The 12,568-nt window shown below is 40.6% G+C and overlaps 1 long non-coding RNA gene across 1 annotated transcript in view; it reads right to left on the bottom strand.

Annotated features, from left to right (window-relative positions):
- The window catches only part of LOC309853223, a 572,893-nt gene that overhangs the window by 551,959 nt on the left and 8,366 nt on the right, over positions 1–12,568 (bottom strand). The window contains exon 2 of the long non-coding RNA XR_014305583.1: positions 10,965–11,129. This is a non-coding gene — a long non-coding RNA (uncharacterized lncRNA). The remainder of the gene's footprint in view (positions 1–10,964; positions 11,130–12,568) is intronic.

The following is a 12,568-nucleotide window of genomic DNA, read 5'->3' as shown; positions in this document are numbered from 1 at the left end:
TCATGTGCAGACAGGAGAGGAGGTGAGGAAACAATTCGGAGATGAAGAACTCCAAATTATGAGAAGAATGCCAACTGTCAATAATCAAAATAATTCTTCTCTGCATAATCAACACCACATTGGCACAGCTGCTGACGAAGAAACAATAAACTCCATGTAAAAATAAAAACCTCTCTTTTTTTCATGCTACCTTACAAGGAAAATCTGTACTGGAGCAAGGCTTTGTGAAGTAGTTCCTAAAGCACGCAATCAACATTTTCTTGAAATTACAGCTGGCATCTTGCATCTAGCAAATGTCTTTCTTTCCACGTTATTATTTATTTATACCTTGTAGAGATGCTTTAACACTCCATTGCTAAGCCATTTGCTTGACAATTGATTGTGTACTACCTGATACCACACCTCACGCTAGAATGTTGAGATTATGTTTTTACCTGTATGTCGATACTGTATGTAATTTGGATTGTGTGACACTTGGCCAGCGCTAGTTTTCAGGAGTCTCAACCTTGCTAAACGTTTCATAGCATGGTATCAATTGTTTTGTGGAGAGGAACAAACTCAGGTTTCATCAATTGAAAGTCAGGGAATCCAGAGTCATCAGGGTGTAAAGTGTTGGCTCTGAACTCAGAGAGCTTGGGTTTGAATTACACTCTGCCATTTACTAGCATGTAACCTTGAGAGCATCACTCGACCTCTCAAGGCCTCAATGTACTCACCTGTAGAATGGGAATAAGAATACTCCCTCAGATGTTTGGGTAGAGAATTAAGTAAGTAATGCATAGCCTACATTAAGTACACAGTCAACGTCAGCTGTTATACCTTCTTGGGAGTTGAGCAATATTTCATCCTTCTATCTCGAATTTCCTTCCATAAAACAGTAATGGCCTACTCTCTCCTTGTTCATGGAAGGATTTCTAATTCCTAGGATTTCTAAGTTCTAATTTCCCCCAGTTATTCCCTGGGTATTCAGTTGGTAATGAATTGCCAAAACAACTATTAAAATCTGGGTTCTTCAGGGCTCATGGGCAGAGACACAAGAGGTGAAGAGAGCCTTAGGACAACGAACACACATCTCCCAGGTCAAAGAGTGAGCTTGCGCAGGCTGATTCATTCCCTCTTTTCTCAACACATTCCCTGCAACTGCCTCCCATATGATGCAGGGGACTTCAGTGTTGTACGGAACAGGGCTGAAATTCAGAGATGATGGAGAGCTATTCCCTAGGGAAGAGGTTCTCTTGAACTCTCTCAGTCTTGGTCCTTCTTACCACTCATCTCCCCAAAACAGGTCAGAACAATGCTTACATAATGTAAAGTGCTCCTCCTTCTTCAAAAATGCATTAACGGCATCCCACTGCCCTCAGAAAAAGCCTGATTTCATAAATACAGACTAGCTTCCATGGCATACATTATTCTGTGAGGGCACACAACGCTCAAAGAAGCAGAATCAGGCTAGAGTGGAGACAGGTGTGAGCCCACAAAATGAACTGAAAAGCTCGTCCCTGGTATAAAAATCCCACACACCCCTGAGAAGAGCAGGCCACTCAGAAAGTGAAAAAGAATAGCCACATCACACCCCAGTCATGACCTCTCCATTTCAGCCACATGCTCCAGTGGTATCACGGGGAATTGGTAAAAGAACTTGCTCTTTCTAATGTCATGTGCATCAAGGGGACACATAGTCCCCTAGCGTCCCTTGGGCTTAATATTTAAGATCCTAGGTTCTCAGGCTTCCTAGGCTCTGAGGCTGGTCAGTCCTGGCATGGATAAGTTCACTTATCTCCACAAGCCTCTGTTGCTCCTCTGTACGACAGAGATACAAATAGCACATGCTTCACGGGGTTTAGTGAAAATTTAAGAAGACAACAGACAAAACAGTACTTAGTTCAGAGCGTCCATAAAGATTAGTAGTAATTCATACAAAATCATTTATACATGATCACTCATAAATTTATCATATCCCAAAAGTGTTAAAAACCATACTACATGCCCAGAACCAAGCACAGAACCTCAAACCACACACAGAGGAATGAGGTGAGAGATGGAAGAGGAAACCAGGTTCAGGCACTGAGGTTTAAATGCTTTATTCTCAGACAAGCACCTCGGCCTCGGTCATGGCTTATCGGTTCTTATTGTATGTGTTATTCCAACAGGCTTAATGACCTGGCTTCCAGTTCCAGGACCGATTCAAGGCAGCTACATCAATGGGAGTAGAGAACTGCTACAGGCAGGCAAACCATCCGGAGACACCTCAGATGCTCCATCCTATCCCCATCCTCTGCTTCTCGTGGGTCTGCACCTCCATTCCCTTCAACATCTTCCATACCATATGATTTCAGTTCTCTTCGTCACCTTAGCTCTCTTTTAAACCTACTCCATTTTTTATACTGCCTTAAATCAAAGTTAAATGCAAGTGGCTCAACCAAAAATTGCTGGAGTCCAGGTTTTATAAGGAGGTCACAAAAGCAAACACCTTCAGAGGCAGTGAGAGAGAGTAAATGACTGAAGAAAGCAAGATTAGGATAAGAAATGGCGTCTCTTCTGTGAGCAGGTGAAGAGGAAATGCCCAGCCAGAGGCATTCCAGCATCCATCACAAGAATAGCCAATAGTCTGACCCAGGTGATTTGTGTAAGCCAACTGGGACTTGGCATTTGGGCCCAATAAGACTGAAAGAAAGAAGGGATATTTCAAGTTTGTGGGACAGGTGTCTTCATCCCTCTTCCAGACACAGACAAGGAAACATGAGCTACAGACAAGGAAACCTGAGCCATCTTGCTCCTGGACCCCATCTTAGAACTGTGAGAGGCACGGCCCACAAGGAAAAAGTCAGGATGGAAGGATGGAAAGAACCTCCATCTCTGGTGAAGGCATTAATTGCTAAACAACCGACTCTAGAGCATAGGCTACTTCTTGACTTAAGTCAGAGAATAAATGTTCCTACTGTTTAAGGTGGTGTGAGTTGAGGTTTCTCAGTTTGCCATTAATAGCGTCCTAGAAAATACAGAACTAATATTTTAACTTGTAAGTACCATGATAACCCAACAGGATTGGGAGCTCCTTGGCTGGGAGCAATACAGAACTCTTGAACACTTGAAAAGTGAGATGTGCTCTAAGTACAAAATTAGAAAGACTTAGTACAAAAAATAGGTGTAAAGTATCTGATTAACAGACTTCATATTGTTTACATTTTGAAAAAACACTAGTTTGGGTGGGTTGGGTTGAACAGTTTTAATCATAAAGTTAATTTTATATGTTTCTTTTTACCTTTTTTAAAATGTGGCTACCAGAAAATGTGATATTACATCTGTACTCATGTTGTATTTCCATCAGACAACGCTGATGCAGTTGTTGTACTTCCTGCAATCAGCCTAAGGATATTAGGTCATACAACACTATTTACTCATATTTCACCTACTGTCAGCAAAAATGTCTGAACTTTTCCTACCCTTCCTAGTGCTAAATCATTTTTCTCCATTCTTTCCTCTGTACAGTTATTTTCTTGGCCCAAGTAAGGAACTCCCATTGATCCTACTTATAGCTTATCTGAAGTGCACTGCAATAGCCCAGTAGTTCACCAGGGGGCACGACAGAAATTTGTGGTGGTCAGTTTGGATTGTCACATGATGGGGAAGGGTGTTACGGTTATTTAGTGGGCAGGGGCCTGCATGTCTCTTAGCAGATAAGAGAACTGTCCACTTTCCCCATGCCATGATGAAAAATGTGTTTACATATAACTGGCCAGAATCAAATTCCATTTTAGTTATAAATATGGGGAGAAGGTAGTTTGCATGGGGTTAATTTAAATGAATTTTCTAGGAAAGCAACTATTGTGTAAATCAAGACAGAGGTCTACTTTGTTTTGTTCAGAACTTTGGAAGTTATTCACCATTTTAGAAAATCACATCATTTATAATAATGCCATTAATGGTGTCTGAGTCACCAGCATGGCTCATCTGCACGGGTCCACTTCTGAGCTACTACAGTATGGCAATTCTATGCATATGGATTAACGTACTTCTTTCTTTCACTCTTATTTCAAAATGCCCCATAGAAGGAAAAAAAAAAAATCAATCCTATTCAGTTGAAAATTGTTTTACTTCTCTTAAATCCCAACTAATTTGTTAGATCAGAGGCAAGCATCTAAGTACGGTCGGTTCTGACATAACACACTATACGCATTCCTAAAATGCCAGCCCACTCCACAGAATCACACAACCAAAACCACAGCGTCTTTGGAGAAGGTGGAGCGAGGGCACAACACTCAGAAACTTGGAGAATGACATAAAGAAAGAACGTAGTAAAAGTGGTTGCATGTTAAACGGTTAAGAAATACACAAGTACTACCTAAAAAGTGACACCCCACCTTGAAAAAGACCTGAAGTTTGCTTGTAGAAGTAAGAGCAATGGAACAGCTGTGCCTTGTGGGTTGCTGTGAGATAGGGGAAGCAGGGCTGTTTGAATCAGAGGGAAAGGTGTCCACCAGCTGTGGATGAGTATAGCTCACCATACTGGTGACCTGAGGCAGCTGGTTGATATCTGGGCTGTGCACATATGGAAGTTTTGTGTTTTTTATAAGCATATTTAGATATCTTTTTTCCTAATCTCTGCACCAACAGGGAAATTTATAAACTGTATATCTGTTTGTATGCTGTATGTATATCTGTGCTCTATGCATTCACAGAATACTATTTTTTGTCCCCCAAGAAAGAAACTTTGCTCCCTTGGGGACAATACTGCCCCACCCACCCACCCACTGGGAATGCATACGATCAGGGTATACAGAGAGGATGATGGGAGCACAGAGAAGGGCGTGACTCACTGCCTGGGACAGTCGGGGAGGGCAGAAGAGGAAATGACATTTGAACCAGGTTTTGCAGGATGAGTAAGACTTGCCATCTGGGAAAAGGGAGGGAAGTGATTCTAGAAGGAACAGCTTCCAGGCATGTTTGCTGACTGTCTGCATAGCACGGTATGCTCTGAGGGCTACACATCCACAGAAAGAGTGGGGAATTTAAAAATACAAATTTTAGTACAATTTTAGATACAAACTGACTCTTATGAGGTTATCAAATCCTAGAAACCTTTTGGGGGCAGGAGTGTATAAGGAGCAGAAACTGGGAAGAACATTGAGTTATTAAAGGTAGGTATTAGGTTCCTTTAATTTCAGTCTATGTCTCAGATGGAAAGACTCCTGAGTAATAAATAATAGAGCACACTTTGGGCATAGTTCATTCACCACACTCCCAGACACATTTCGAATACCATTCAAAGCGAGTCGTGAAAGCCCTGATTAATATACAACACAGAGCTCTCTATATATACTCTCAAGGGTAAAAAATACTGCTGAAAAGCCAGTTCTTTTAAAAGCTGAGCATCTAACACCACCTTGTGAATGATAATAAATGGCAGGCTAAGCCAGAAGGTATACTGGCCCTCTGTCTGGGTCTGCAAGTTTTATATGCACAAAACTAACTACAGACCTGTTCTTTGGCCAACAGAACGGGATCGTCTTCCAGTGAGATAATATTTCCTATGAGACTCCTGGTATTTCCCAATTCTAATGTGGTCAAAAATAGCAACCCCAGCTCCCATGGGTTGTTTTCCTTTTCTCTTTTTTTTCCCTCATATTCCCTACTCAAGCTCCATGAGGAATGTGCATCCATTTGCTATTAAAATAATACGGCAGTCATTTTCCCTAAGGCTAAAGAAGTTGAAGATTTTTCCATAACATCGAGTCCCTCCCTGGCCTCATGGAGCTCGTCATCCACTCAGAGACAGGCACAAAGCCACACAACTAATTTCAAATGTGAGGGACTCCTAGGTGGCTCAGTGGGTTAAAGCCTCTGCCTTCGGCTCAGGTCATGATCCCAGCATCCTGGGATCGAGCCCCACGTCGGGCTCTCTGCTCAGTGGGGAGCCTGCTTCCCCCTCTCAATCTCTGCCTGCCTCTCTGCCTGCTTGTGATCTCTGTCTGTCAAATAAATAAATAAAATCTTTCCCAAAAAATGTGATCGAAACAAGGGAGGATTAAGTAGGATTGGACACATGTGACAAATGTAACTTACAACCATAACTCCATGTGCAAATACTACATGCTGTGCAGAGCACCGTGACAAATATAAATGTTATATTATGGGTGAGGAAAAAGAAAGAGCATGGCATCCTCATGAAAGAGATATGACCACCTTTACCCTCTCTAATTCCTGTAAGTAGAACGCCAGCCATTTGAGTGAGCACTGTCCAGAAGCAGGTTTACTTTTTACTGGTCATCATAGACCCAAGGAGAACTATGCAGGGACATTACAGCACTGTTTGTAGAAGAAAAAGTAATAATCTAAGTACCCATCAAAAGGGGACGAGTTACGTACACGGAGCACTCTATGTAGTATTTAAAAGAATGGATGACAGCCACATACAGCAATTGGAAACTACATCCAGAAAATATTGTTGGGTTTAAAAAAAAAAAAGGCAAAATGTAGAACAACATGTCGAGTGTACTTTCGTCCATGTGAAATTTAAGGAGAGACACACAGGTTCAAGTAAATTTCCACATACACAAACTATCTCCAGAAGAGTACAGAAAACATGATGACGGTGGTCACCTCTGGAGGGGAAGTGGGTGTATAAAGGTCAGAAGGGCTGAAAAGACAAGTCACTCATTACATCTACTTTACTATTATTGGAAATTTGCCACATCTGTTTAGAGAAAAATGATCTCAAACAGTATATGGAGAGAGGAAGTGTTAACCAACAATAGAAACAATTCATTTTATAATCTGCCTTCCATTCCATGTGTTGGCTTAACAGAATTCTCTAAATGTTTAGAAATAAGGTCAGAACAATTAGACAGAGACTAAGATTCAAATGCGATGGGGGGTAATCATAAGAGTAAAGCAAGAGGATAAAACTTCACAGACAGACATGGGCTATTGATCACAAAAGCTAAAGGATGCAGCTGGGCTGGGAAACAGGATCTTAGGTAATAAATAGACTCTGTTGGAGAAAATTGATTCACATAATGAGAAAATTATTCCCTTTTCCAATCTTTTTTTATTGCTCGGATATAATCAAAGAGGAAGTCTGAGTTTGGTACAACTACGCCTTTATGACCCCTGGACACGTTCTTCAAGTTAAAATTTGATAATGTGTTTGGATTTGACTATATTTCTTTTCACTCATATCCTTCTAAGAGAAAGTAACTCTAGTTTCCCATTTATGACTTTGAAACAAAGCCTCCTGTTAAAACAAGCACATTTAATTTTGATGTTTTAAAATGAGCCACTTTAGGGGCGCCTGGGTGGCTCAGCCGTTAAGCATCTGCCTTCGGCTCAGGTCATGATCCCAGCACCCTGGGATCGAGCCCTACATGGGGCTCCCTGCTTGGCAGGAAGCCTGCTTCTCCCTCTCCTGCTTCCCCTGCTTGTGTTTCCTTGCTCACAGTCTCTCTCTCTGTGTCAAATAAATAAAATCTTAAAATAAAATAAAATGAGCCATTTTAAAGGAACACATTAAGTAACACAAGAGGTGCAGGGAGATGGCAAAATTCGTCAATGTGCTACACGAATGACAGAAGTTGAGCAAGCAGTGCCCCGAGAGAAAAATCCTTCTCGGTCTATGGCAGAGAAGCTGTGTAGTTGTATGGTTGTGATTTGTTGTTGATTTTTACTTTCATCCTACTGAGCAAGCGCTGAATAAAAATGCAGGAGATTGTTCAGGAAGCCGTAGTTTTGTTCTCATTGCCGAGGGTACTTAACAAGAATACCATTAGTTTCTGAGAGCTGATTCCTTGGATGACTAAGAATCCGAGAACCAAAAACACAGGCACAACTCCGAAGGCCTAATTAAAAGTGTGATTCTTGCCCCGGTGTGTAACGAGAGCCCTTTGGTTAGGATCCCAGGAGAGAAGAAACACCTCAATTGAAATCATATTTTCCCCCTTTCTCCCTCTCCAGTTCTACCATTTTTTCATTAGCTAATCCCAATTACAGAGCTTTTTTACTAAAGCCATAAATCTCTGCCTTTCCCAATAAGCATAAATTATATGGTAAATAACTGCATTCTGTGTCTCTCCAGAAAAATACCCCTGCCTTTTTCTGGCAGGTCATGAGACTGAGCTGTTAAGTCAACATTCATGCTTTTTGATTTGGGATTTTGCCCCGCTTCTCATCCATCATTCATCTATAAAAGCCACACTTCTTTTAGGGAGAAAACTATTACCAATGCACTTCTCTAAAATTCATCATAATAAAAGTATGCTTTTTATTCCTATTTCTGAGTGACTCCAAGTAGTGCGAAAAACTTGATCGTTGTGTTAAAATCTACCTCTGCCATTCCCTGGCCAAATGGCCCAAGATACTCATGCTGACTCAAATCCAAGTCTGGATCATCACTGAGGAGACAGGTGTCACAGAATTTTGTCCCAAGATAAATGAAGAAACTTAAGAGACAGTGTTTAGCACTGTGCCTGGCATAGAAAACATGCTCATTAATATTAGTTGTTCATATTGTACAAAACAAAGTGGTGATTTTGTTGTTGTTCCTTCCATGGTCAGCAATTGCTTAACCCAACATTTTCTGTGTTAAACTAATTAACAGAAACATACCTTATCCATGATTGATTTTCATACTCATTTATTACTCGTTTCTCTATGGTTTAATTTAATTAAATTGAGCAGCATATCAAATATTGATTTTAATAAAATCTTGATTAAGACTCGAGCAATTATCAAACACAGTTCTCATACCATTCCTGCATTTCAATGGAACCAACCTGAAAACCAATTTGCTTTTAAAATAAAGAAGACTTCATATACATATATACACACACACAGCCCTCACGCCATTTTCAGAAATAAAGGAAAAATGGCCTCCCACTCTTTTCATTAGCAAAGATAAGCAGCAATATCTGACTAGGGTTCTACAAAGCTGAATCCAGATAGTCGTCTCATCTCCAATTGGTAGTGGAAGGGAAAAAACCAACTAGAGCCAATTCCTCTGAAAAACATTTATTTAGCAACTGCTACGTACAAGCCACTGTCCTACACTGTCCAACACAAGTAGAGGTAACGAAGAGCTAATCATACAGCCTGTTTTAATGTGTGTGGAAAAATCCATCAACACACACAAGTCTTAAATTTTATGGAATGATAACCAGAGAAGTACATGTATTTCAATTCTTGAAATTACTCTGCTGTGTGATTTATGTGTATAGACTCATTCTTAAGAGAATATAATGAAAATGTGATGGCATAAATTATCAATAGTATCATATTAGCAATTAACCATCAGTATAAGACATTTAATAAGTTAAATATTTGGCTTGATAGTTAAGTGCTAAAGGAAAATATCTGGCCAATAGCATCACAGCAGCACCACCTAGAGGATTCTGAAAAGTAGCACAGGGTCAATCCCCCCACTTGCCATTCTTCCTATTTAACTGAAAAGAAAGGTAACTACTGACTTTCGCCATATTATGTCACTGAAAGCATTTCAATTCCATCCACATCATTTAGCATCTTCTTAAATCTTGAAATTTTTATGGAATAGCTAAATGAAATTGAATGTTCCCAAAATTACAATGCAATTGGACAAATGATCCCAACTGTCCTCCTGGGGAGGCGATACTGGGTGTGTGCTGGCGCCCCCAGGGTCAGGAATGCTGTGACCTGAGCCATGGCTCTCCCTTCCCTCCAACACACATACACACCTCCTCATTATTCTGTCTTGATCCCAGACATATTCGCACCAAAGACTGGACATTTGGTAACATTTCAAAATCATATTCCTGAGCTACTGGCCAGTGTTTATTTAGAGGAGGTAAGAAAAAATTAACTTTATATTGTTAAAACTGTTTACAGTAGCACACTCAGCTACTGATTTCCTTCCACTGGCCAAAGGTGAACCAATGTCCTGGGGTGGATTGAAAGAAAAATAATGAAATATCTCCTTTTTCTATATACAGTTTTCATTCTCCTGTTATATTTGTAATTTTTCTGAACAAGGGAGCTACTTTGGAGTCCTGTTAAAAGGCCTACAACTGAGATAATAAAACATGTCTGCTTTTCATAGGAACTAGCACTCTTCTTACGTTATTTGGTTTCTGAACCTCAGCCAACTGTGCAGACCCTCAGCTGACCGCAGCCTCACAGAAGAGTGAAAATGCACATGTAGTGTGGCGGGGTCTGGGAGGCAAAGGAGGAGCACTCACCTTCATTTCCACTGGAGGGCACTATCCACCTCAGTCAGAGGGGACTGACTCAAGGAGTTTGCCAGGCATAGTAGACAGAAATCAGAGTTAACCTGCACTCTGAAGTCAGGGTTCTGAAATGAGCACACTATTAAAGGGCAGAGGAGGGCAGTGGCTCGTTCATAGTGATTCTCTGAATTTCAGGTACATGCTCCTGGGCCCAATTTACCAAAGGAATACGAGGTTTTGCCTAGAGAAAGCTTTTCCTCCTTCTGTATGCTAAAGCCATTGCTAAAAATCGTACCAAGCTGCAATAATTTTAGTTCTTTCAAATGTCTTCATTTTCTTGCACACACTTTTCCCTCTATTCTACCTCCACACCTATTCACCTTGCAAGTGTATGATTCTCCTAAGGTAGCTTAGATATCACTACCTCTAGGAACCCTTCCAGGACTCCCTTACGTTGGGTCAAGATCCCCTCCAATGTGTCTCATTGGCAACCCCTGCTTCCCCCATGAGGAAGTTTGACCTAATTAATTATGTCTCCCATTAGACTATAAGTGCCACCAAAACTGAGTATATCTCTGATCTTATTCCAGGTTATACTCCCTGCATCCCAACAGTTCTGGCTCAAACCCTCTATCAATATTGGTGAAGGAATGTTAGCCCTAAGTAAGTATGACTTGTGTTGGGGAGGACTCTGATGCTCTGCACACAACCTCCATTTCCTTGCCTTCCAAACATATGCCTCAATGCCCACTGTTTTGCTTCCTCACTTACCTTGTTCTCTTGATGCTTACAGTGGTCAGAAGAAAGACCCAAGATTCTACAAGTTAAGCTGCTTCTTGCTATCAAAGGTTGTGGCAATTCTGCTTGGACATCTCTTCACCATCTCCAGAACTTTTTCTATGATCCACAGACAACCCATCTCAATTTCTGAGTCAGCTGCAAGAGAAGCAGTCGACCAAAATATTTATAGTAGGGATCTTTCTGGGGTGCATTAATTTGGAGGGAGATGAGACTCCCTCTTCTTTACAAGCAGCTAACAAAGTCCTATTCTCTTGTATGCAGTTGACATAATAGCAGAGAAGGAAAACAGGGGAGTTCAACTTTGTTTCTGGCTCAGCTACTTATTGTGCCCATAGATGGACTATGATATTTTAGAACTAGAAGAGCATAGAGCCACCTAGGTAACTTGAAGAGTACTGAATAGGTACCCAAATACAGAGTCAGAGCCGTCCGGGAAAGTTCCATACTGGTATGAAATAAGATTCACCGGGCGCCTGGGTGGCTCAGTGGGTTAAGCCGCTGCCTTCGGCTCAGGTCATGATCTCAGGGTCCTGGGATCGAGTCCCGCATCGGGCTCTCTGCTCAGCAAGGAGCCTGCTACCCTCTCTCTCTCTCTCTGCCTGCCTCTCCGACTACTTGTGATTTCTCTCTGTCAAATAAATAAATAAATAAAAAGAAAGAAAAAAAAAAAGAAATAAGATTCACCATTCTGGATCCTTATTCTGTCAGTTGACTTTTGCCTTAGAGTCTGCTCAGGAAGTAAACCTGCCAAGCTCAAGGAGTCACTGTGAGGGCGACTAAGACAGGGCATATCCATGTGCTTGGAAAACTATGACCAGCCAACAAAAAGGGAGAGATTATTAATGTTAACAGAAAGACCACAGACTGCCCCATCAGCCCACAGCCATTATCCTCAGTTTTTAAAAGTCTCAGAGAGTATTTCACTGCTAACATCTTGACTTAGGTTTAATTGGAAAATAAAACTTACAGCCAAATTAGCCCAACATATATGAAATGATAAATCAGTGGATCCTGAGAGTAAAAACCACATAGAGATCATTTAGGGTTCAATAAAGGAAAAGTAGTATATATAGTTGTGTTTTTTTACCTCTTTACTTATAATTGTGTAGACAGGAATATATATACATGCTAAGTACCAGAAGTAAACATTTTTCAGCCAGTTCCTTTAGATAAAGTTGATAGTTTCTAGTCATTTAAAAAAAAAAGTTTTTTAAATAACTGGAAACTAGCAAAACATAGAATGAGAATTGTCCAAAATAGACAAAAGTTTTTAAGCCAGCTTCAAGACTCAAAATGAAACCCCTAGTGGGATAAATACAAAGAAAACCACACAAAATGAAACTTCAGTGTATGAGAGATCCAATTTCTCAACATCATCACTGACATTTGGTGTTGTCTTTATTTTGTATGTAAGTCATTTTGATAGATGTATAGTGCTATCTCACTGTGGTTTTAATTTGCATTTTCCTAATGGCCAATGATGTTGAACATCTTCTTTTGTGCTTGGTTGTCATCTTTATATCCTCTTCACTGAAATGTCTTTTGGCCATTTTCTAACTGGATCATCTGCTTTT

The sequence above is a fragment of the Mustela nivalis genome (genome assembly GCF_964662115.1).
Source record: "Mustela nivalis genome assembly, chromosome: 18".
In the NCBI taxonomy this organism is placed as follows: Eukaryota; Metazoa; Chordata; class Mammalia; order Carnivora; family Mustelidae; genus Mustela; species Mustela nivalis.
Note: the sequence above shows the minus strand (reverse complement) of the source record. Positions and strands in the feature narration are given on the sequence as shown.